Source organism: Schistocerca americana, chromosome X (genome assembly GCF_021461395.2).
Source record: "Schistocerca americana isolate TAMUIC-IGC-003095 chromosome X, iqSchAmer2.1, whole genome shotgun sequence".
Taxonomy (NCBI): domain Eukaryota; kingdom Metazoa; phylum Arthropoda; class Insecta; order Orthoptera; family Acrididae; genus Schistocerca; species Schistocerca americana.
In genome coordinates this window covers 330,641,118-330,666,870 of record NC_060130.1, presented here as the reverse complement: position 1 = coordinate 330,666,870, position 25,753 = coordinate 330,641,118, and the positions used below count along the sequence as shown (strand labels likewise).

The 25,753-nt window shown below is 28.5% G+C and overlaps 2 pseudogenes; one reads left to right on the top strand and one right to left on the bottom strand.

Annotated features, from left to right (window-relative positions):
* The first annotated feature begins 3,605 nt into the window (after window positions 1-3,605).
* Window positions 3,606-4,745, top strand: LOC124556504 (annotated as a pseudogene).
* Window positions 4,746-4,833: 88 nt separating this feature from the next.
* On the bottom strand, window positions 4,834-6,122 carry LOC124556003 (annotated as a pseudogene).
* Window positions 6,123-25,753: the final 19,631 nt, after the last annotated feature.

Here is a 25,753-nt window from a genome sequence, read left to right as displayed (position 1 = left end):
ATCAAAAGAAAATCTAGAATAAAAATTATTATCACCAGATATTGAATAATAAAAAAGACGAAAAGAATAAGAAGCAGTTAAACCAGTAGAAAAGAAATAAAGATAAAAATCAAACAATTAATTCATCTTAAACAAACCATTTCAAGAATTAAATCCTTTGAATAAAAACCTGCTAAAAATGGTATACCACACAAAGACAAGCTAGAAACATTAAAACAAACTGAAGTTAAAGGTATAAAATTAACAATTGAACCTATAAAACGAATATCCTGAGAATCCTTTAAATTATGAATTATTGAACCTGCACACATAAACAATAAAGCCTTAAATAAAGTATGAGATAATAAATGAAAAAATGCAAGTTTTCGGTTACCCATAGCCAAAATTTTTATTATTAAACCAAGTTGTCTTAAAGTAGAAAGAGCAATAATTTTCTTCAAATCAAATTCAAAATTTGCTCCCAAGCCAGCCATAAATATAGTTATACAACCAATTGAAAGTAAGAATTAACCACAATTATAAGAATCTAATATTGGTCTGAAACGAATTAATAAATAAACCCCAGCAGTAACAAGAGTAGAAGAATGAACCAGAGCAGAAACAGATGTAGGAGCAGCCATAGCAGCAGGAAGTCAAGAAGAAAAGGGAATTTGAGCTCTTTTAGTTATAGCCGCTAAAGCAATTAATATAGTAATAAGCTTTATTTCAGGAGAATTAGAAATAAAATCATAATAATAAATATAATTTCAACCACCAAAATTCAATATTCAAGCAATAGAAATTAAAATAGCAACATCACCAATACGATTAGAAAGTGCAGTTAACATACCCGCACTATAAGATTTCACATTTTGATAGTAAATAACTAAACAATAAGAAACTAAACCTAAACCATCCCATCCCAATAAAATTCTAATCAAATTAGGACTAATAATTAAAAAACCTATAGAAAGAATAAATTTTAAAACAATAACAATAAAACGATTTATATTTTTTTCTCCCGATATATAATCCTCTCCATAATAAATAACCAAAGAAGAAATATATATAACAAAAGACATAAAAGTAAGAGACATTCAATCCAAAATTAAAGTCATAACAACCATAGAACCATTTGAATTAAAAAGTTCTCATTCAACAATAACTCTATAATCAATTATTAAATAATTAATACCCAAAATAAAAATTATAGTTCTAGAAAAAAGAAAGTAAAAAATCTCAAAGAACAAATAGAAAACAAATTCCCGGCCTAAGATGAAAAATTCATATCGTTGATTCCACAAAACAACATTTTTAATTAAAATACTTGAGCAACCTAAACAAAAATATACTCCCCCTTTAAACAAAGAATATTTAAAGGCAATCAATGTAAAAGTAAAAGATGATATTCACGAAAATAACCAAGAGAACAAGTATAAACACCAGAATAATAATTACCATGCTGAGAATAAGAATACATGTATAAAGTATAAACATCTCTAAAAAAAGACAAAAGAATTAAAGCAAAAAATCTAAAAGAAGATCAAGACATAATTCTATTTAATAATCTAAGTTCACCTACCAAATTTAAAGAAGGAGGAGCAGCTATACTAGATGATCTCAAAAGGAATCATCATAAAGCCATTCTTGGTATCAAATTAATTATACCCTTGTTAATTAAAAAACTTTGTCTACCTAAACGCTCATAAATAATATTAGATAAACAAAATAAACCAGAAGAACACAAACCATGACCAAGCATTAAAGAAAGAGAACCTATACAACCTCATCAATTCATAGTCATCAATCCTCCAATAACCATTCTTATATGAGCAACAGAAGAATATGCAATTAAAGACTTTAAATCAACCTGACGAAAACAAATAAATCTAACAATAACCCCACCAGATAAACCTAAAGACAATCAAATATAATTAAACTTTAAACCCAAATAATAAATAAACTCCATAACACGAAAAATACCATAACCACCTAACTTTCATAAAACACCAGCAAGAATTATTCTACCTGAAATAAAGGGCCTCAACATGAGCCTCAGGAAGCCATAAATGAACCAAAAATATTGGCATCTTAACTAAAAAAGCAAGAATTATAAACACATAAAATATAAAATAATAAGAACCAAAATCAACCAATAAAGGAAAATATAAAGTATTAGAAAAATCATAAACCCTAAATAACACTAATAATAAAGGCAATCTAGCAACCAGGGTATAAAAAATTAAATAAACACCAGCCTGCAAACGTTCAAGTTGATAGCCTCAACCCAAAATCAAAAGTAAAGTAGGAACTAATATAGCCTCAAAAAAAATATAAAAAGAAAGAAGACTCAATCTAGCAAACGAACAATAAAGCATAATCATTAAAATTAAGACTATAAAGACAAAAAAATTAGAATGATAAGAACTTAAATAAACTGAACCTCTAGCAGTAATTATTAAAGAACAAATTCAAAAACTAAGCAAAATCAAACTAAAAGAAAAATAATCAATACCAAAATAATATCTAATCATACTCAAATCTGCATACGAATAAACACACATCACAAAAACAAAACTAGACAGAAACATTAAAGAATGAACTAACCATCAACAATTATTAACCAAACAAAGAGGGATCAAAAAAGTAGTTATAAATAAATACTTTAACATAAAGATAAACCAAAAGAATTAAAAAAATCATTCCCATGAGAACGAATTACTGAAACCAAAATAGAAAAACCTAGAGCACCTTCACAAACAGAGAAAACCAAAAAAAAACAGGAAAAAAATAATCATAATCAAACTCAATAAGAAAAACAATAACCAATATAAATAAAGAAAGAACAATATATTCTAATCTCAAAAGAACCATTAATAAATGCTTACGTTTAGAAGAAAAAACAGAAACACCAGCAAAATAAATCAATAAAGAAGTAGAGACAGAGAATAAAAACATTAGTTTTAATAGTTTAGAAAACACGCCGGTCTTGTAAACCGGAAATAAGTCCAGCCCCCACTTTTTAAACTTCAGAGGTGAAAAAGCTTTCCATCATCGGTCCCAAAAACCGGTATTTTTAATAAACTAACCTCTGAAATGATCAAAATAATAATTATAACACTATCAAACGTAATAAATAATAATTTTATTAAATTAAGACACCAAATATCAATAATGCTTCTCATTATCCTACAAACTTTTCTAGTTGGACTAATAACAGCAACAATAATGGAAAGATATTGATTATCATATATTTTATTTTTAACGTTTGTTGGTGGTATATCAGTTCTATTTATTTATATTACAAGAATTGCATGAAACGAAATATTGCAACCTAAATCAATTAGAATAATTATTACCTTAACAATATGAATATTTATCATATCAACATTAATTATTTTAGATATAACAATATTTATAGACTTTTTCAAAAATACTGAAACTATAAACATTGACAATTGAATCAATTATCAAGAAATAACAATATCTTTAGAAACACTATATAATAGACCAACATTCATTATCACAATAATAATTATAATTTATTTATTTTTAGCACTATTAGCAGTTGTTAAAAATCACCAATATTAATCAGGGGCCTATTCGTAAAATAAAATAATTTACTAATGAATAAACCCTTACGATTAAGACATCCTTTCATTAAAATCATTAATAACTCTTTAGTTGATTTACCTGCATCAACAAATATTTCATTTTGATGAAATTTTGGGTCCCTACTAGGGTTGTGTTTGGTAATTCAAATTGTAACTGGACTATTTTTAGCTATACATTATACATCAAATATTGAAATAGCATTTAGTAGTATAGTTCACATCTGCCGAGATGTAAATAATGGCTGAAATATTCGAACCTTACATGCAAATGGAGCTTCTGTATTTTTTATTTGTATTTATTTACATGTCGGACGAGGAATTTACTACGGATCTTACATATACATACACACCTGTGTAATTGGTACAGTAATCCTATTCTTAGTTATAGCAACTGCATTTATAGGATATGTTTTACCTTGAGGTCAAATATCATTCTGAGGTGAGACAGTAATTACTAATTTATTAACAGCAATTCCATATTTAGGAACAGATTTAGTTCAGTGAGTATGAGGAGGGTTGGCTGTTGATAATGCAACATTAAATCGACCCTTTACATTCCATTTTGTACTACCGTTAATTATTGCTGCAATGGCAGCAATTCATTTATTCTTCCTCCACCAAACAGGGTCTAATAACCCCTTAGGCCTAAATGGAGATATAGAAAAAATCCCATTTCACCAATACTTTACTTTCAAGGACTCTATTACATTTGTATCAATAACATCATTATTAATTATATTGCGCTTAATTAATCCTTACCTCCTAGGGGATCCAGATAATTTTGTACCTGCTAACCCGTTAGTAACCCCCGTCCATATTCAACCAGAATGATATTTCTTATTTGCATACACTATTCTACGATCAATCCCTAATAAGCTAGGAGGTGTTATTGCATTATTCTTATCAATTAGAATCTTAATAATTTTACCATTTTATAATAAAACACCATTCTGAGGTATTCAATTCTATCCTATTAATCAGATTTTATTCTGAATTATAGTAGTTGTTGTATGCTTATTAACATGAATTGGTAAACGACCTGTTGAAGAACCTTACATTATAACAGGACATATCTTAACAATTATCTACTTTACATACTTCTTAATTAATGTGCATGTTGCAAACGCATGAGATAAACTAATTAAGGAATAATAAGTTAATTAGCCTAGGAAAAGCATATGTTTTGAAAACATAAAACTAGAAGTTTAACTCTTCTATTAACTTTTCTTAAAAAATTTCACTAAATAAATGAAATAAATAAAATCTTTAAACCAACAAAGAAAATAGAAAATTTTAAGATGAAGGCAAAAATTTTTTCAAGCTAAGTCCATTAACTTATCATAACGAAAACGTGGTAATGTCCTCCGAACTCAAATAAAACCAAAGGACATAACAGCAAGCTTAATAAAAAATATAAAAGAATAAAAGTCACCACCCAAAAAAATTAAAGCTAATAATATTCTTATAAAAACAATTCTAGTGTACTCAGCTAAAAAAATTAAAGTAAACCCGCCTGCACCATATTCAATATTAAAACCTGAAACTAACTCACATTCACCTTTGGCAAAGTCAAAAGGAGTACGGTTAGTTTCAGCTAAACAAGAAGCAAAACAAGCTAAAGCTAAAGGAAAAGAAATAATAATAAATCAACAATAAAGCTGATAATTTATAAAATCAAACATGTTAAAACTACCAATTAAAATAATTAAAGATAATAAAATTAAAGCAAAACTAACTTCGTATGAAATTGTTTGAGCAACAGAACGAAGAGAACCTAGTAAAGAATAATTTGAATTAGAAGACCAACCAGCAATTATAACAGTATAAACACCTAATCTAGTACAACATATAGAAAACAAAAATCCATAACAAAAAGAACATATATAAGTTAAGTAAGGGAAAATCACTCAAACACCCAGGAAATTATTAAATTAAAAACAGGAGAAAAATAATAAAGTAAATAATTAGATATGATAGGAATTGGCTGCTCCTTACTAATTAACTTAATAGCATCACTAAAGGGTTGAGGAATTCCTGCAAAACCTACTTTATTTGGACCTTTTCGAATTTGGATGTAACCTAAAACCTTACGCTCTAATAAAGTTAAAAAAGCAACACTAATTAAAACACAAATAACTAATAAAAGAAAATTCAAAATAAACATAAATAAATCAAAAAGTATCAATACTATTTGTAGAAAAAATCTACATAAATGAATTCTAAATTCAACACATTAATCTGTCAAACTAGTAATTTAATTAGTATTAATCAATAAAATAAAAAATATTTCAACCATATGGTCCTTTCGTACTAATATGAATTAATAATCTTAGGATAGAAACCGACCTGGCTCACGCCGGTCTGAACTCAGATCATGTAAGAATTTAAAGGTCAAACAGACCTAATTACTGGGCTACTGCACCCAAAATTTTTCTTAATCCAACATCGAGGTCGCGATCTGCTTTGTCGATATGAGCTCTCAAAAACAATTATGCTGTTATCCCTAAGGTAACTTAATCTTATGATCATAAATTATGGATCAAAACAACAAACATAAGTAAATGATGTACTAATGAAGAGTTAATTTATTCTTCATGTCACCCCAACAAAACATCATCATTAAATATATAAAGACAAACAAAAAACTATATAAAAATAAAATGTTAAGCTCCATAGGGTCTTCTCGTCCTAAAGAAAAATTTTAAGCCTTTTGACTCAAAAGTTAAAGTCAAAAATTTATTAAGAGACTCTACAAAATATACGAAGAGAAAATTCGACAAAATTATTTTTATTAAATAATTAAATAAACAAAAAATAAATATAATAAATTAAATAATCAAGATATCCTGATTTGCACAGAAAATTTTTAAGTGTAAATGAAACACTTTACTAATAAGTTATATCTTGAAACTCTTCCTAGATACACTTTCCAGTACATCTACTATGTTACGACTTATCTCATCTAAATTGAAGCTAAACTAAAATAATAAAATAGAATAATCAATAATGAGAGCGACGGGCGATGTGTACACACCTCAGAGCCAATATCAGTTAAATTAAATAAATTAAATTACTATCAAATCCACCTTTATTTATGGTATTTCACCATCAAATCCGTTATAAACAAAAATCTATTGTAACCCACCCCCTCTTAACTATAAGCTGCACCTTGGCCGGAAATATTTTATAATTATAAATCTTGAGAATTATAACTCTAAAAAGATCCTCTTATAACGGAGATATACATACAAATAAATTAAGTAGAGTAAATCGTGTATTATCCATTACAGTGTAGGTTCCTCTGAATGGAATGAGATACTGCCAAATTCTTTGGGTTTAAAGACCTTAACTAATAGTACCCTGGTAAATATAATTAACATTTAAAATAATAGGGTATCTAATACTAGTTTATTATTTAAATTTCACAGATTCATAAAAAGAGCTATAAATAAATTTTTACATTTCACCTTACAAATTTATATTTTAACCCTTAAAATAACAACAACTGTTTTAACCAATAATATTCACTTGTATCAATCGTATAACCGCAGCTGCTGGCACGAATTATGTTGATACTAAATCAATTGCTAAATCCAAAATCACTTGATAAATAAATCAAAATACTGGAAAATAGAACATTTAGTTTAACAAAACTTACATATAATACAAAGAAAAAGTGAATAAATAAGCAAGAATAAAACTTTTGGAAACAAAATAAGAAATTTAAAAATTTATAAAACTAAGAAAAGATAAAAGATTCAAATATTTAAAAAAAAAAACAAACACAAAAAGTGACAAATATAAGAATTTCACCCTCGAATGACCACAACAACTTCTCTATTATATATAAATAAAGATTATTATGGAACATGTATACCAATAAATGTATTATATTATTTCTTATTTAATCTTTCTTTGCACTAATAATAAAGATAGATTAAATAATATAATAAATATATTTTATACAATTATGTAAAAAATTTTAATATATTTTTTAATTTTTTATGAATTATTTTGGTTATTTCTAATTAATTTATCTGGGTTCGGGTAATTTGAATAAATATTATATATAATAAATAATTTATATTAATGTATTACATTTAATTAAATTTAAATACCTATAATATTATTTCATTATTATTAAATTACTATTTTAATACATTTATTTACCTTAGATTAGAGCTACATAGGTTTTTAGCTTAAAATAGGATATTATATTATAAATTATATATTAATATGTAAATTAATATTAAATGTAATTATAATTGGGTATAATAAATATGATTAATATTATCAAATATAAAATATTATATTAATATAAATAATTATACTAATTGTAATAATATAATTTAATATATTTTCTATAATTAAATTATTTAACTAATTAATATTTAAGTTAACTTCATATAAAGTTAATTTATATTAATAATATATTACATTAATTTACAGAATTGTATGAAATATATTTATTAAATTATTTAATCTTCCTTTATTATTGGTGAAAAGAACGAATAAATAAGAAAGAATATTCCTGCACACGCTCCAAATAAGAAGTCTAAAGTACCAATATCCTTATGGTTTGTAGAAAATAATCATTTTTGCGGTAAGATGGCTGAATTTGAGGTGGTAGACTGTAAACCTACTTATGAGATGCTTCTATCTTACCGTGTTTTAGGCCTTATATTCAATTATGATTCTAGACTGCAATTCTAGAGGTGTAAAATTTTACTAAGGCCTAAAAGATTATTCATTTAATTATAACTTTGAAGGTTATTAGTTTAGTTAACTTAAGTCCTTAGTACAGTGAGATTAAGGTTGATGTTGAGATTAATCCTATTGTTGAAATTATTACTGTTATAGGAAGAATAATTTTTGATTTTTGAGACTTTATTTTTATAGATCATGAATTTTCTGTGTATGACATAATTAGGGCTGAGAATCTAATACGTATAAAATAATAAAGTGTAATTGTAGTTAATACAACCATAATGGTTATAATAGTTGCTATGTTATTTTCTATTAATGATTGTATTACAATTCAGTTTGGTAGAAATCCAAGGAATGGTGGTAAACCACCTAGGGATAAAAGAGATAAAAATATTATGAATTTAATTTCAGTTTTTATATATCTGGCTGAATAAATTTGGTTTATAAAAATTAGATTTATTTGCTTAAATAATACGACCATAATTAATCTTAATAGTGAGTAAATAATAAAGTATAGTTCTCAGATGCTTTCTCTAACTGTTAGGGATCTAATTATTCACCCTAAATGTCTAATTGAGGAATATGCTAGAAGTTGTCGTAGAGATGTTTGATTTAAACCACCTATGGCCCCAATTATAATTCTTAGAATGGTAATTGTTCAAATGAAAGTTCTTAGTTGAATACAATAAGATAATTCCATTATTGGGGCAATTTTTTGTCATGTTATTAGTGTTAAACAGTTGTTTCATCTTGAAGCTCCTAATACTTCTGGAAATCAGAAATGAAAGGGTGCAGCACCGATCTTTAATAATAATCTAGATCTCATTATTATTGATGGAATAAATTCTGTTTCTCATCCTATTGGATACTTTATTTGAATCAGCAAAATTGAAAATAATAGTATTGTCGATGCTATTGCTTGGACAACAAAATATTTAATTGATGATACATTTATTATTATATTTTTATATCTTGTTAGGAGAGGAATAAATGAAAGTAAGTTGATCTCAAGTCCTATTCAAACTCCAAATCAGGATTTTGAAGAAATGGACAGGATCGTTCCTATCATTAATGATGATAGGAAGAGAAGATTTGTAGAGTTGTTGGTCATTAAAAAGGAGAGGATTGATACCTCTATAAATGGGGTATGAACCCATTAGCTTGTTTAGCTTACCTTTTTACATTAAGGTGTATGATGCACGTTAGTTTTTGATACTAAAGGAAGTAGTATAAATCTGTCTTATGTAATTTTTAATGAAGGTAATTTCATTTACTTGATTTACCCTATCAAGGTAACCCTTTAATCAGGCACTTCATTAATATTTAATATATAAATTAAAAAATTTTTTTTTAAATTTTTTGTTTATGTATTATATTGGTAATTTATATTTAATTGATCTCGGTTCGGATAATTAGAAAGATATACTACATATAATAAATAATTTATATTAATATATTACTTTTAATTAAATTTAATTACCTATAATGTTATTTTATTATTATTAAATGATTATTTTAATACATTTACCTAGGACTATAGCTACATATGTTTTTAGCTTAAAATAGGTTATTATATTATAAATTATATAATAATATGTAAATTAATATTAAATATTATATAATTGGATATAATAAATATAACTAAGATTATTAAATATAGAATATTATATTAATATAAATAATTATATTAATTATAATAATATAATTTAATTTATTTTCTATAATTAAATTATTTAACTAATTAATATTTAAGTTAACTTAATATAAAGTTAATTTTATATTAATAACATATTACATTAATTTACATAATTGTATAAAATATATTTATTATACTATTTAATCTTTCTTTATTAATAGTGAAAAGAAAGATTAAATATGAAAGAATATAATACATTTATTGGTATACATGTTCCATATTAATCTTTATTTATATATAATAGAGAAGTTTTTGTGGTCATTTGATGGTGCGTTTCTTTTTTTTGTCACTTTTTGTGTTTTTTTTTTTTTTTAAATATTTGAATCTTTTATCTTTTCTTAGTTTTATAAATTTTTAAATTTCTTATTTTGTTTCCAAAAGTTTTATTCTTGCTTATTTATTCACTTTTTCTTTGTATTATATGTAAGTTTTGTTAAAGTAATGTTCTATTTTGCAGTAATTTGATTTAATTATCAAGTGATTTTGGATTTATCAATTGATTTAGTATCGGCATAATTCGTGACAGCAGCCGCAGTTATACGATTGATACAAGTGAATATTATTGGTTAAAACAGTTGTTGATATTTTAGGGTTAAAATATAAATTTGTAAGGTGAAATGTTAAAATTTATTTATAGCTCTTTTTATGAATATGTGAAATTGAAATAATAAACTAGGATTAGATACCCTATTATTTTAAATGTTAATTATATTTACCAGTGTACTATTAGTTAAGGTCTTTAAACCCAAAGAATTTTGCGGTATCTCACTCCATTCGGAGGAACCTACCCCGTAATTGATAATACACGATTTACTCTACTTAATTTATTTGTTTATCAGAGGATCTTTTTAGAGTTATAATTCTCAAGATTTATAATTATAAAATATTTCCAGCCAAGGTGCAGCTTATAGTTAAGAGGAGGTGGGTTACAATAGATTTTTGTTTATAACGGATTTTATGGTGAAATACTATTAATGAAGGTGGATTTGATGGCAATTTAATTTATTTAATTTAACTGATATTGGCTCTGAGGTGTGTACACATCGCCCGTCGCTCTCATTATTGATTATTCTATTTTATTATTTTAGTTTAGCTTCAATTTAGATGAGATAAGTCGTAACATAGTAGATGTACTGGAAAGTGTATCTAGGAAGAGTTTCAAGATATAACTTATTAGTAAAGTGTTTCATTTACACTGAAAATTTTTCTGTGCAAATCAGGATATTTTGATTATTTATTTTATTATATTTATTTTTTGTTTATTTAATTATTTAATAAAAATAATTTTGTCGAATTTTGTCTTAGTATATTTTATAGAATTGATTTTTTAGATTATAGTTTATTGGTAATGTAATTGTTTTATGAAATATAATTTTAAATTTTTAAAAGTAGATTTTATTTATTGTACCTTTTGTATCAGGGTTTATCAAAATTTTAGTATTTACTTTACTTGTCTCGATTTGGGTTGATTTATAAATAGTTTATAGTTAATGTGTCATAATTATTATTAAATTATTTTTAGAAATGAGATGTTAATCGTTTCCCAAGATCTCTAGTTACTTAAGAAAAAAATTAATTTTTTGAAGTTAATTGTTTTAATTTAATTTTTTAGGTATAAATATTAACTTATTTATTCTTTAAGGGATAAGCTTTGAAGTTAATAACCTATAATTTGTTTTATAAAATATAGTAGTAAGCTTTAAACCAGCTATCTCTAAGATGACGTTTTAGTTCATTACTTTTTATTTTGATTTTAAAAGTATTGAGTCAAAAGGCTTAAAATTCTCTTTAAACGAGAAGACCCTATAGAGCTTAACATTTTATTTTTATATAGTTTTTTGTTTGTCTTTCTGTATTTAATGATGATATTTTGTTGGGGTGACATGAAGAATAAATAAACTATTCATTATTATGTCATTTATTTATGTTTGTTGTTTTGATCCATAATTTATGATCATAAAAAACCTAAAATACTTTTAGAATCAAAATAAAAAATAATGAACTAAAACGTAATCTTAGAGATAGCTGGTTTAAAGCTTACTACTATATTTTATAAAACAAATTATAGGTTATTGACTTCAAAGGTTATCCCTTAAAGAATAAATAAGTTAATATTTATACCTAAAAAATTAAATTAAAACAAATAATTTCAAAAAATTAAGTTTTTTCTTAAGAAACTAGATATCTTGGGAAACGATTAACATCTCATTTCTATAAATAATTTAATAATAATTATGACTCACTAACTATAAATTATTTATAAATCAACCCAAATCGAGACAAGTAATGTAAATACTAAAATTTTGATAAACCCTGATACAAAAGGTACAATAAATAAAATCTACTTTTAAAAATTTGAAATAATATTTCATAAAACAATTACATTACCAATAAACTATAATCTAAAAAATCTATTCTACAAAATATACTAAGACAAAATTCGACAAATTAATTTTTATTAAATTATTAAATAAGCAGTAAATAAATATAATAAAATAAATAATCAAGATATCCTGATTTGCACAGAAAAATTTTCAGTGCAAATGAAACACTTTGCTAATTAGTTATATCTTGAAACTCTTCCTAGATACACTTTCCAGTACATCAACTATGTTACGACTTATCTCATCTAAATTGAAGCTAAATTAAAATAATAAAATAGAATAATCAATAATAAGAGTGACGGGCAATGTGTAGACACCTCAGAGCCAATATCAGTTAAATTAAATAACTTAAAATACTATCAAATCCACCTTCATTAATAGTATTTCACCATCAAATCCGTTATAAACAAAAATCTATTGTAACCCACCTCCTCTTAACTATAAGGTGCACCTTGACCTGAAATATTTTATAATTATAAATCTTGAGAATTATAACACTAAAAAGATCTTCTGATAACAGAGATATACAAACAAATAAATGAAGTAGAGTAAATCGTGTATTATCAATTACGGGGTAGGTTCCTCTAAATGGAATGAGATATCGCCAAATTCTTTGGGTTTGAAGACCCTAACTAATAGTACCCTGGTAAATATAATTAACATTTAAAATAATAGGGTATCTAATCCTAGTTTATTATTTAAATTTCACAGATTCATAAAAAGAGCTATAAATAAATTTTAACATTTCACCTTACAAATTTATATTTTAACCCAAAAAGTATAAACAAATGTTTTAACCAATAATATTCACTTGTATCAATCATATAACTGCGGCTGCTGGCACGAATTATGCCAATACTAAATCAGCTGCTAGATCCAACATCACTTGATAATTAAATCAAATTACTGCAAAATAGAACATTTAGTTTAACGAAACTTACATACAATACAAAGAAAAAGTGAATAAATAAGCAAGAATAAAACTTTTGGAAACAAGATAAGAAATTTAAAAAATTGTAATTCTAAGAAAAAATAAAAGATTCAAATATTTAAAGAAAAAAAAACACAAAAAGTGACAAAAAAAATGCACCCTCGAATGACCACAACAACTTCTATATTATATATAAATAAAAATTAATATGGAACATGTATACCAATAAATGTATTATATTCTTTCATATTTAATCTTTCTTTTCACTATTAATAAAGAAAGATTAAATAGTATAATAAATATATTTTATACAATTATGTAAATTAATGTAATACGTTATTAATATAAAATTAACTTTATATTAAGTTAACTTAAATATTAATTAGTTAAATAATTTAATTATAGAAAATAAATTAAATTATATTATTATAATTAATATAATTATTTATATTAATATAATATTTTATATTTAATAATCTTAGTTATATTTATTATATCCAATTATATAATATTTAATATTAATTTACATATTATTATATAATTTATAATATAATAACCTATTTTAAGCTAAAAACATATGTAGCTATAGTCCTAGGTAAATGTATTAAAATAATCATTTAATAATAATAAAATAACATTATAGGTAATTAAATTTAATTAAAAGTAATATATTAATATAAATTATTTATTATATGTAGTATATCTTTCTAATTATCCGAACCGAGATCAATTAAATATAAATTACCAATATAATACATAAACAAAAAATTTAAAAAAAAAATTTTTAATTTATATATTAAATATTAATGAAGTGCCTGATTAAAGGGTTACCTTGATAGGGTAAATCAAGTAAATGAAATTACCTTCATTAAAAATTACATAAGACAGATTTATACTACTTCCTTTAGTATCAAAAACTAACGTGCATCATACACCTTAATGTAAAAAGGTAAGCTAAACAAGCTAATGGGTTCATACCCCATTTATAGAGGTATCAATCCTCTCCTTTTTAATGACCAACAACTCTACAAATCTTCTCTTCCTATCATCATTAATGATAGGAACGATCCTGTCCATTTCTTCAAAATCCTGATTTGGAGTTTGAATAGGACTTGAGATCAACTTACTTTCATTTATTCCTCTCCTAACAAGATATAAAAATATAATAATAAATGTATCATCAATTAAATATTTTGTTGTCCAAGCAATAGCATCGACAATACTATTATTTTCAATTTTGCTGATTCAAATAAAGTATCCAATAGGATGAGAAACAGAATTTATTCCATCAATAATAATGAGATCTAGATTATTATTAAAGATCGGTGCTGCACCCTTTCATTTCTGATTTCCAGAAGTATTAGGAGCTTCAAGATGAAACAACTGTTTAACACTAATAACATGACAAAAAATTGCCCCAATAATGGAATTATCTTATTGTATTCAACTAAGAACTTTCATTTGAACAATTACCATTCTAAGAATTATAATTGGGGCCATAGGTGGTTTAAATCAAACATCTCTACGACAACTTCTAGCATATTCCTCAATTAGACATTTAGGGTGAATAATTAGATCCCTAACAGTTAGAGAAAGCATCTGAGAACTATACTTTATTATTTACTCACTATTAAGATTAGTTATGGTCGTATTATTTAAGCAAATAAATCTAATTTTTATAAACCAAATTTATTCAGCCAGATATATAAAAACTGAAATTAAATTCATAATATTTTTATCTCTTTTATCCCTAGGTGGTTTACCACCATTCCTTGGATTTCTACCAAACTGAATTGTAATACAATCATTAATAGAAAATAACATAGCAACTATTATAACCATTATGGTTGTATTAACTACAATTACACTTTATTATTTTATACGTATTAGATTCTCAGCCCTAATTATGTCATACACAGAAAATTCATGATCTATAAAAATAAAGTCTCAAAAATCAAAAATTATTCTTCCTATAACAGTAATAATTTCAACAATAGGATTAATCTCAACATCAACCTTAATCTCACTGTACTAAGGACTTAAGTTAACTAAACTAATAACCTTCAAAGTTATAATTAAATGAATAATCTTTTAGGCCTTAGTAAAATTTTACACCTCTAGAATTGCAGTCTAGAATCATAATTGAATATAAGGCCTAAAACATGGTAAGAAAGAAGCATCTCATAAGTAGATTTACAGTCTACCACCTCAAATTCAGCCATCTTACCGCAAAAATGATTATTTTCTACAAACCATAAGGATATTGGTACTTTAGACTTCTTATTTGGAGCGTGTGCAGGAATAGTAGGAACATCAATAAGAATACTTATTCGTGCTGAACTTGGTCAACCAGGATCTCTAATTGGGATAACCAAATTTATAATGTTATTATTACAGTCCACGCATTTGTAATAATTTTTTTGTAGTAATACCTATTATAATTGGTGGATTTGGTAATTGACTCGTACCATTAATAATTGGTGCACCAGATATAGCGTTCCCACGAATAAACAATATAAGTTTTTGATTACTACCGCCTTCACTAACCCTTCTTCTTTCATCTTCTATAGTAGGTAACGGTGCTGGTACAGGATGAACAGTTTACCCTCCTCTTGCAGGAGCTATCGCACATGGAGGTTCATCTGTAGACCTAGCTATTTTTTCACTTCACTTAGCAGGTGTATCATCTATTCTTGGTGCAGTAAACTTCATTGCAACAGCAATTAATATACGATCAGAAGGTATAACTCTAGATCAAACACCTTTATTTGTATGATCTGTTGCTATTACAGCCCTTCTCCTCCTTTTATCGCTTCCAGTATTAGCAGGGGCTTTACTATACTATTAACAGATCGAAATTTAAGTACATCATTCTTTGACCCTGCAGGCGGAGATGACCCAATTCTATATCAACACCTATTTTGATTCTTTGGGCACCCAGAAGTTTACATTTTAATTCTGCCAGGATTTGGAATTATATCTCACATTGTATGTCAAGAAAGAGGAAAAATTGAATCATTTGGAACATTAGGTATAATTCATGCTATATCATCAATTGGACTAATAGGATTTATTGTATGAGCACATCACATATTCACAGTAGGAATAGATGTTGACACACGAGCATACTTTACATCAGCAACAATAATTATTGCAGTACCTACAGGAATTAAGGTATTCAGATGATTAGCTACACTATATGGAACTAAATTCAAATTCAATCCACCACTATTATGAGCTTTAGGATTTATTTTTCTATTCACAATTGGTGGGCTATCAGGATTAGTATTAGCAAATTCATCACTTGACATCGTATTACATGACACATATTATGTAGTAGCTTACTTCCATTATGTATTATCCATAGGAGCAGTATTTGCAATCATAGTAGGTGTTATTCAATGATACCCATTATTTACAGGATTAACTATAAATAATACATGATTAAAAATCCAATTTACAATTATATTTAATGTGTAAACTTAACATTCTTCCCTCAACACTTCCTAGGACTAGCAGGAATACCACGACGATATTCAGACTATCCAGATGCATATACATCATGAAATGTAGAGTCAAGAATTGGGTCTACAATTTCTATTGTAGGAATCATTATATTCATTGTAATTATATGAGAAAGAATGGTTAAAAACCGAGCAATCATATTTAAAGCTAATATAAGAAGATCAACAGAATGACTACAAAATAACCCGCCTGCAGAACACAGTTACTCAGAACTACCATTAATTTCTAGATTCTAATATGGCAGATTAGTGCAGTAGATTTAAGCTCTACAAATAAAGGTTTGACCTTTTATTAGAAAAATTCATTAATAGCAACATGATCAAATTTATCCCTTCAAGATGGAGCTTCACCATTAATGGTGCAACTATCATTCTTCCATGATCATACTATGGTCGTATTATTATTAATTACAGTAATTGTAGGTTATGCCCTAAGTTATATATTATTCATTGCCTATACAAACCGAAACATACTTCACGGACATTTAATTGAAACAATCTGAACAGCACTACCAGCAATTACACTAACTTTTATTGCACTCCCATCATTACGTCTACTATATTTACTTGATGATTCAGTAGACGCAATAATCACAATTAAAACAATTGGACGACAATGATACTGAAGATATGAATAATCAGACTTTATAGACGTAGAATTTGACACTTATATAACACCATAACAAGACCTAGAAAACGACGGATTTCGACTTCTAGATGTAGATAACCGAACAATTCTACCAATAAATACGGAAGTACGAGTATTAACAAGAGCATCAGACGTTCTACACTCATGAGCAGTACCTGCATTAGGGGTTAAAATTGACGCAACGCCAGGTCGACTAAACCAAGGAACATTTACAATAAACCGACCTGGACTGTTCTTTGGACAATGCTCAGAAATCTGTGGAGCAAACCACAGATTCATACCAATTGTAATTGAAAGTACTTCAGTAAACGTATTTATCAAGTGATTATTTAAGATAATCTAAGGAGTTAGTTAAAATGTATAACATTAGAGTGTCAATCTAAACTAAGTAATTAGTACACCTTGAAATACATCAGATGACTGAGAGTAAGTAATGGTCTCTTAAACCAAAAAAGAGTAAATTAACGACTACTTCTGATGGGGAAATTTAATCCAAATCCCTCAAATATCCCCTCTCATATGATTCTCCCTAATCATTATATTTTCGACTACATTAATTTCATTTAATCAAATAAACTTTTTCTCACTTAAACCAAATCTTATTAAAAGAGCAGAAAAAAGAGCAATTGATATAAAAAACTTGATTTGAAAACGATAACAAACTAATTTTCAACATTTGATCCATCAACTAATATCTTCAATTTATCATTAAATTGAACTAGAACATTCTTAGGATTATTATTAATCCCATCAATGTTTTGACTTACACCATCACGGATTAATATTATTTGAAATAAACTAAACTTAACCTTACACAATGAATTTAAAACATTACTAGGACCAAAATCATTTAATGGAACAACATTCATCTTCATTTCAATCTTTATTATAATACTATTTAATAATTTCATAGGATTATTCCCTTACATCTTTACTAGAACAAGACATTTAGCATTAACATTTGCAATCGCTCTACCTATATGATTAAGATTTATGTTATTTGGATGAATTAATCTTACCAATCACATATTTACACACCTTCTTCCTCAAGGAACACCACCTGCATTAATATCATTTATAGTATTAATTGCAACAATTAGAAATGTCATTCGACCAGGTACGCTAGCAGTACGACCAGCAGCAAATATAATTGCAGGACACTTACTATTAACATTACTAGGAAATACAGGACCATCTATAGCAATATCCTTAATTTCACTATTAATTATTGGACAAATACTTCTGTTAATTCTAGAATCAGCAGTAGCAATAATTCAAGCTTATGTTTTCTCAATTTTAAGAACTCTATATTCTAGAGAAGTATACTAAACCTATGTTAACAACTCACTCAAACCACCCATTCCACTTAGTAGATTACAGACCTTGACCATTAACAGGAGCAATTGGAGCAATAGTTCTAGTATCAGGATTAGCAAAATTATTTCACCTATTTAACATCAACTTATTTATAATCGGATTTAGAATTACCCTACTAACTATAATCCAAAGATGACGAGATGTAGTATGAGAAGTAACATACCAAGGACTACATACGGGATTTGTATCAATTGGATTACGATGAGGAATAATTTTATTTATTGCATCAGAAGTACTATTCTTTGTTTCATTTTTCTGAGCATTTTTTAGAAGAAGACTAGCACCTACTATTGAACTAGGGATATTATGACCCCCAATAGGAATCCAGCCTTTTAATCCTATACAAATTCCATTACTTAATACAGCTATTCTTTTGGCATCAGGAGTAACAGTAACATGAGCACATCATAGTTTAATAGAATCTAATCATACTCAAGCATTACAAGGACTATTCTTCACAGTATTACTAGGAAATACTTCACTATACTTCAAGCATACGAATATTGAGAAGCACCCTTCACCATTGCAGACGCAGTTTATGGATCAACATTCTTTGTTGCAACAGGATTCCATGGTCTACATGTAATTATTGGAACAATTTTCTTATCAACATGTCTACTTCGACGTTCAATAAACCAATTCTCACCAAGACACCACTTTGGATTCGAAGCAGCAGCATGATACTGACACTTTGTAGACGTAGTATGATTATTCTTATACATCTCTATTTATTGATGAGGTAGATAATCGTTTTTCTAGTATAAGTAATACATTTGACTTCCAATCAAATAGCTTGGTATAAATCAAGAAAAACAATCCTACTTTTATCTACAAGAATTTTTATTAGATTTATTATTCCAATAATTGTTATAATCCTTGCAACAACATTATCAAAAAAATTAATTAATGACCGAGAAAAAAGATCACCATTTGAGTGTGGGTTTGACCCAAAAAGATCAGCACGAATACCATTCTCACTTCGATTCTTCTTAATTGCAGTAATTTTCTTAATTTTTCATGTAGAAATCGCACTAATCCTTCCAATTGTAATTATTTTTAAAACTTCAGACATTATAATCTGAACAGTATCAACAATATTTTTTATTATAGTATTACAAGGTGGACTATACCATGAATGAAATCAAGGAGCCTTACAATGAGCAGAACAAAGGGTTGTAGTTAACTATAACATTTGGGTTGCATCCAAAAAGTATTGATATAATCAGTCAACCTTAAATAGAATAAGAAGCGAAATATTGCAGTCAGTTTCGACCTGGAAGGTTGGTAAATAAAATACCCTTATTCTTATTAATTGAAGCCAAAAAGGGGCATATTACTGTTAATAATATAATTGAACTATAAAGTTCCAATTAAGTAAATGTAAAGCCAATATGAAAGCTGCTAACTTTTTATATTAGCGGTTAAACTCCGTTAACATTTCTAAAATTTATATAGTTTAAATAAAACATTACATTTTCACTGTAAAAATAATATATGTATATTTATAAATACCTAAAAGTAAAAATACTTCCTTAACATCTTCAGTGTCATGCTCTAATTATAAGCTATTTAAGTAATCGAAAAATAATACCACCAAAATAAATATTCAAAAAATAAAAGTTAAAAGATAAATCTTAAAATTAGAATCATATCAACCTTGTATATAACTAATTAAATAAATAAATAGTCTATACAAACCTTGACCACCAAATAATTCACCTCAATCATAATCAAATGATTTAGATGAATAATAACCCAATTTTAAAGGAACATATCTAATAAACTTAGTTGGAAGAAAAGATATAAACCACATAGAACCAGCAAATCTGACAAAAGAAAGTATACTTAAAGAAAATAAATTCTGAGAAAAATCAAAATTAGAAATAAGATAACCCAAATAAGCACCCAAAACAACTACAGTAATAGTTAAAAACTTTAAATAATAAGGCAAGGCAATCACATGAGGAACCGGAAAAATTAACCAAGACAAAAGGCTACCACCAAAAACAGCAACAAACAATAAACCTATTATACCAAACGAAATATAATAACCCTTATCATCAAAAGAAAATCTAGAATAAAAATTATTATCACCAGATATTGAATAATAAAAAAGACGAAAAGAATAAGAAGCAGTTAAACCAGTAGAATAGAAATAAAGAAAAAAAATCAAACAATTAATTCATCTTAAACAAACCATTTCAAGAATTAAATCCTTTGAATTAAAACCTGTTAAAAATGGTATACCACACAAAGACAAACTAGAAACATTAAAACAAACTGAAGTTAAAGGTATAAAATTAACAATTGAACCTATAAAACGAATATCCTGAGAATCCTTTAAATTATGAATTAATGAACCAGCACACAGTATGACCACAAGTCAATGGCTTACCTGTTAGAGTACATAAAAAAGTACTGCAGTGGACATCAGCAGTGACTAGTAGCTATAGGACCTTCAGCCTCATCTATTTGCACAATTTTCACAGTAACTGATGTCATATAGTACCAACTCAAATGGAAAGTAGACCAAATACAGTACATCCCTGCCAGCCATCAACCTGTGTGTTCAAACTAATTGTAACAGCACCAACCACAAGCAGTGTGATGAAGGACAATGTGCACTATGTAGAAAGATCTCTGTGTAGAGATAAGTTCTAGTGAGGTCAGGAAACTACTGTACAATATGACACCATAAGTGGAGGAAATAACCCAAACTGTACATAGGTGTAAATGATTAGTATTTCGATTTCAGTAAAATCTGAGGGTGAATTTCCTTCATGGCAGGGAGGAGTGTAAAGGGATAAAGGTATAAATGATTCTTGGTATTGGAAGAAGAGTGTCATGACAAAATCATGGCATCACCAAGTTAATCACAGCTGCATGGTCAGTGACTTCACAACAACATGGTGATGACAGATGATACTTGCTGCCGACTTGTGATGTAGCCTGCAGGAGTATTGACACTCAGTTATGACAGCCTGGAGGTGACCAACACCTTCCAAATGGTTTGTTATGACACACTAACTATGGTAAAAAGCAGAAATCGGCATGGAGAAGTAGTATTTAAAGACACTCAAACTATCTTGTCATCATTGAACAGCTGGGCTGTGACACAGCATTGAACCTGTGTTACTTAATGTCATGCCATTGACACAGATTGGACCCAAACCACAGCCTGTTGTCTAAGCCTCTGAGCACCAGGGGTAGCTCCACACTCTGCTACCATCCTGAGAGAGCTAGACCAGGGTCCAGTCATCTCTGCCCCAGCTGGGATACCAACAAATGACTGCTACCTTCAGAGCCAGGAAACATAATGCAATCTAACGTCTCTACAGCTGCCACTGCTGCCCTCACTCAATACACGCAGGAAACTCGTGAACCTGATGACATAGCACCAGCTGCCAAGCAGCAGAACATTCAGTCAGCAGCCAGAGGCTGTCACCTCTTGGGAGATGCTGTCATATTCTCCACTCCTCCAACTAATGATTGTAGTGAAACCTGAATAAAGACCTCATTGCAACTGTCATTGGACCTTGTTCAGCTGCTCATCATCGTCCCTCACCAGAGAATCCTAACCCACACTGAGCTATCAGGGACATCCTGTTATAGTAGCACTCTAATTAATCTAATGATGTGCACTTTATTCTGGTTTTGTCTTCACTGTATTGACAAAAGTCATTAAGTAGATCAGTCTTCACAGACATATTTCAGAGTAGAATGGTCTGAAGGCCCAACAAAACCTAACCACCTTTCAGCATAGACTATATTGGACTGAGTTAAGCTGCATGGCACGCTCTGCCACTCTATTATAAACAAGGTATAGCAATCGCAATGTCACACACCATAATTACTACATATGACTAACTAAACTTTTGAATAAAAATAATAATTTTGCACGAATCCAGGTGCACAAATATGTTCTACAGAAAATGAAAATAATCTTTAAATCAATTTAATCATTGTTAAATTTGTTTTCCTTGTAGAACTTTATCAGATGTGTTACCTCAACAGTTAATTTTAGAAAACTCTAATTTACTTTTAAATTGTGAAATAATTTTATTATTAACATTTACTCTAAATATTGATTTAGTCATGAACATTATTCATCTGACATTTCAAAAATAAACAATTTTGGAATGTGATTTCAGGAATTGACATCAATCCAATTTTCTGGAATTTTCTGTGAAAGTAGATTTATATAAAATTGTAAAAATTGAAACCATTGCCTCCACAGTCAAATGGCTAGCACTGCTACTTTCAGTCCACATGGATGCAGGTTGGATTCCGACTACCTATTCAGATTTTTACTGAGATAATGGAACCAAGAAAGGCCATATTAACAGCAATTTCCAAAATATTTATTTATGTATTTATTCATCCAGTGATAATTTAGAACGATATTGGACTTGCCATTATGATACAATGATAATAAATAGCTCAAAGTATACATACACACAGAATTTATACATAAACTTCATGAGGATAGGAGAGGTGGTTAGACATGGCATTCATCAAGAAACCATCCCACAATTTGCCAAAAACTATTTAGGAAAACCACATAAAACCTAAACCAGAGTGATCAAACAGAACAAACACCATCCTTCCGAATATGTTGACACTGCCTTAATCACTGCTCTGTCTCATATAGTAGCTCCCTAATATACAGTCAACATAACTAAACTGTTTGCATGGAAAATGGCTAAGTCCCACATCAGGAATTCTTAGCGTGTATAGCCATGTCACAAACTGTGGCAACACTTTTGTACCATTTGTGTCCATGATGGGATATAGTGACAACATGTTGTCATGAGTAATAATTTCACTAACCTAAAAAGTGCAGAACTTAATGTTTTACAGTAACTAAATGTTTTCACAATGAACCTTAGAATAAAAAGTTTTTAATTGTTTCATGTGATATCAACAAATGGTATCTTGCATCGTGTGATGTCAACAAATGGTATCTCAGATGACATCATTACACTGTAGCCATCATCCCTGAAAGTTGTATATTTGTGTGTATCTCATTTATTGATATATTAAGTTTTATATCTCTTTCTTTTTGTAACTGTTTGTCGGAATATCATATCTTCCACAATAACATAGAAGTTGAATGCAGCATAAATTTCTCATGCCTTTGCACACTTGTGTAGTTATTTAATAAATATTTTGCTAGTTTTGCCAGTACATTTATTTAAATTTTGATTGCATTAGATATATCATCCACGAAGCTTTGTATCTGTGTCTATTTTATTTATTCATTTATTATGTTTTCTATCTTTTTCTTTAGGCAAAATATTTGTCAGAACATCATATCATCCTCAATATCACAGCAACTGAATACAGCATGAATATCTCATATCTTGTCACACATGTCAAACCTGTGTAGTTATTTAATGAAAATTTTTCTAATCTTGCCAGTGCCTTGATTTAAACATTGATTACAACTGATATTAGAAAACCATAGTAATGTAAGAAGTGGTCAGACACATTTGTTAACGGACACCACTACTAAAAAGATCACCAAAAGGCACTTGTATCAAGTAGACTAGACATACACTGATCAGCCAGAACATTATGACCATCTACCTAATACCCAGTATGCCCAACTTTGACAAAGATAACAGCAGTAACACATAATGACAAGAAAACAGTGAGGCTTTGGTAGGTCACTAGAGGGAGTTGGCACCACATCTGCACCCACAGGTCACCTAATTCCTGTATATTCTGGGGAGAAGGAGGGGGCGATGAGCTCTGATGCCATGTTCAGTAACATCCAGATGTGTTCGATCAGGTTCAGATCTGGACCAGCACATTAACTCAAACTCACCAATGTGTTACTCAAACCACTCCATCACATTCCTGGCCTTGTGACATTGTGCATTATCTTGTTGAAAACTGCCACTGCTGCCTGGAAGCATGATTACCATGAAGAGGTGTACATGGTCTGCAACCAGTGTTTGATACTCCTTGGCCATCATGGCACCTTGCACAAGCTCCACTGGACCCATGGGTATCCAGGTGAATGTTCCACAGAGCATAATGCAGCCCCTGCTAGCTTGTCTCCGACCCACAGTACAGATGTCAAGGAGCTGCTCCCCTGGATGATGATGGATTTGTGCTCTCCCATCGACATGATGATGAAGGTATCAAGATTCATCAGACCATGTAATGTTCTGTCACTGAACCAATGTGTTAACTTTATTACAACCATGGATCATCATCTGCAGAGGCCCATTATTAGGAATGTTCAATGCAATCTGTGGTCAGACACACTTGTACTCTGCCCAGCATTGAAGGCTGATGTTACTTCCACCACGGTTCTATTTTCCCATTCTGCCCAGGTTACAACATCTGAAATCTGTAATGAAGTGCGGCCATCCAACCCCATGATGTCTGGATATGGTTTCACCATGGTTTTGTCACATGTTGAAGACACCCACCACAGAACTCCTCAAACAGCTGACAAGTCATACAGTTTCTGAAATTTTCATGCCAGTCCTCCAGTCCATCACACTCTGCCCTTGGTCAGACACAGGCAGATCATGTGCCTTCTCCATTCTACACACAGACAGCAGGCTCACTGATATAACATGCACCGTGCATGTATCTGACTTCCTGTCACTCCTCACCAGGTGATGCTGCTATTGACTGGACTGGTTTATATTGATAGTAGGTCAGTGCTCATAATACTGTGGCTGATCAGTGTAAATAATTGTTGAAACAATATTTAAATATGTTTTGTTCTTGTTTAACATGAGTGCACTTGCATTAGAATGGTAGCTTATTTATTTATGAATAAACCTTTATTTATATTGATTGTAAATAGTCTGCATATGATCTTATGTTTATAACATTTATTTTGTTTGAATATTGTTACAATGTATTAGTT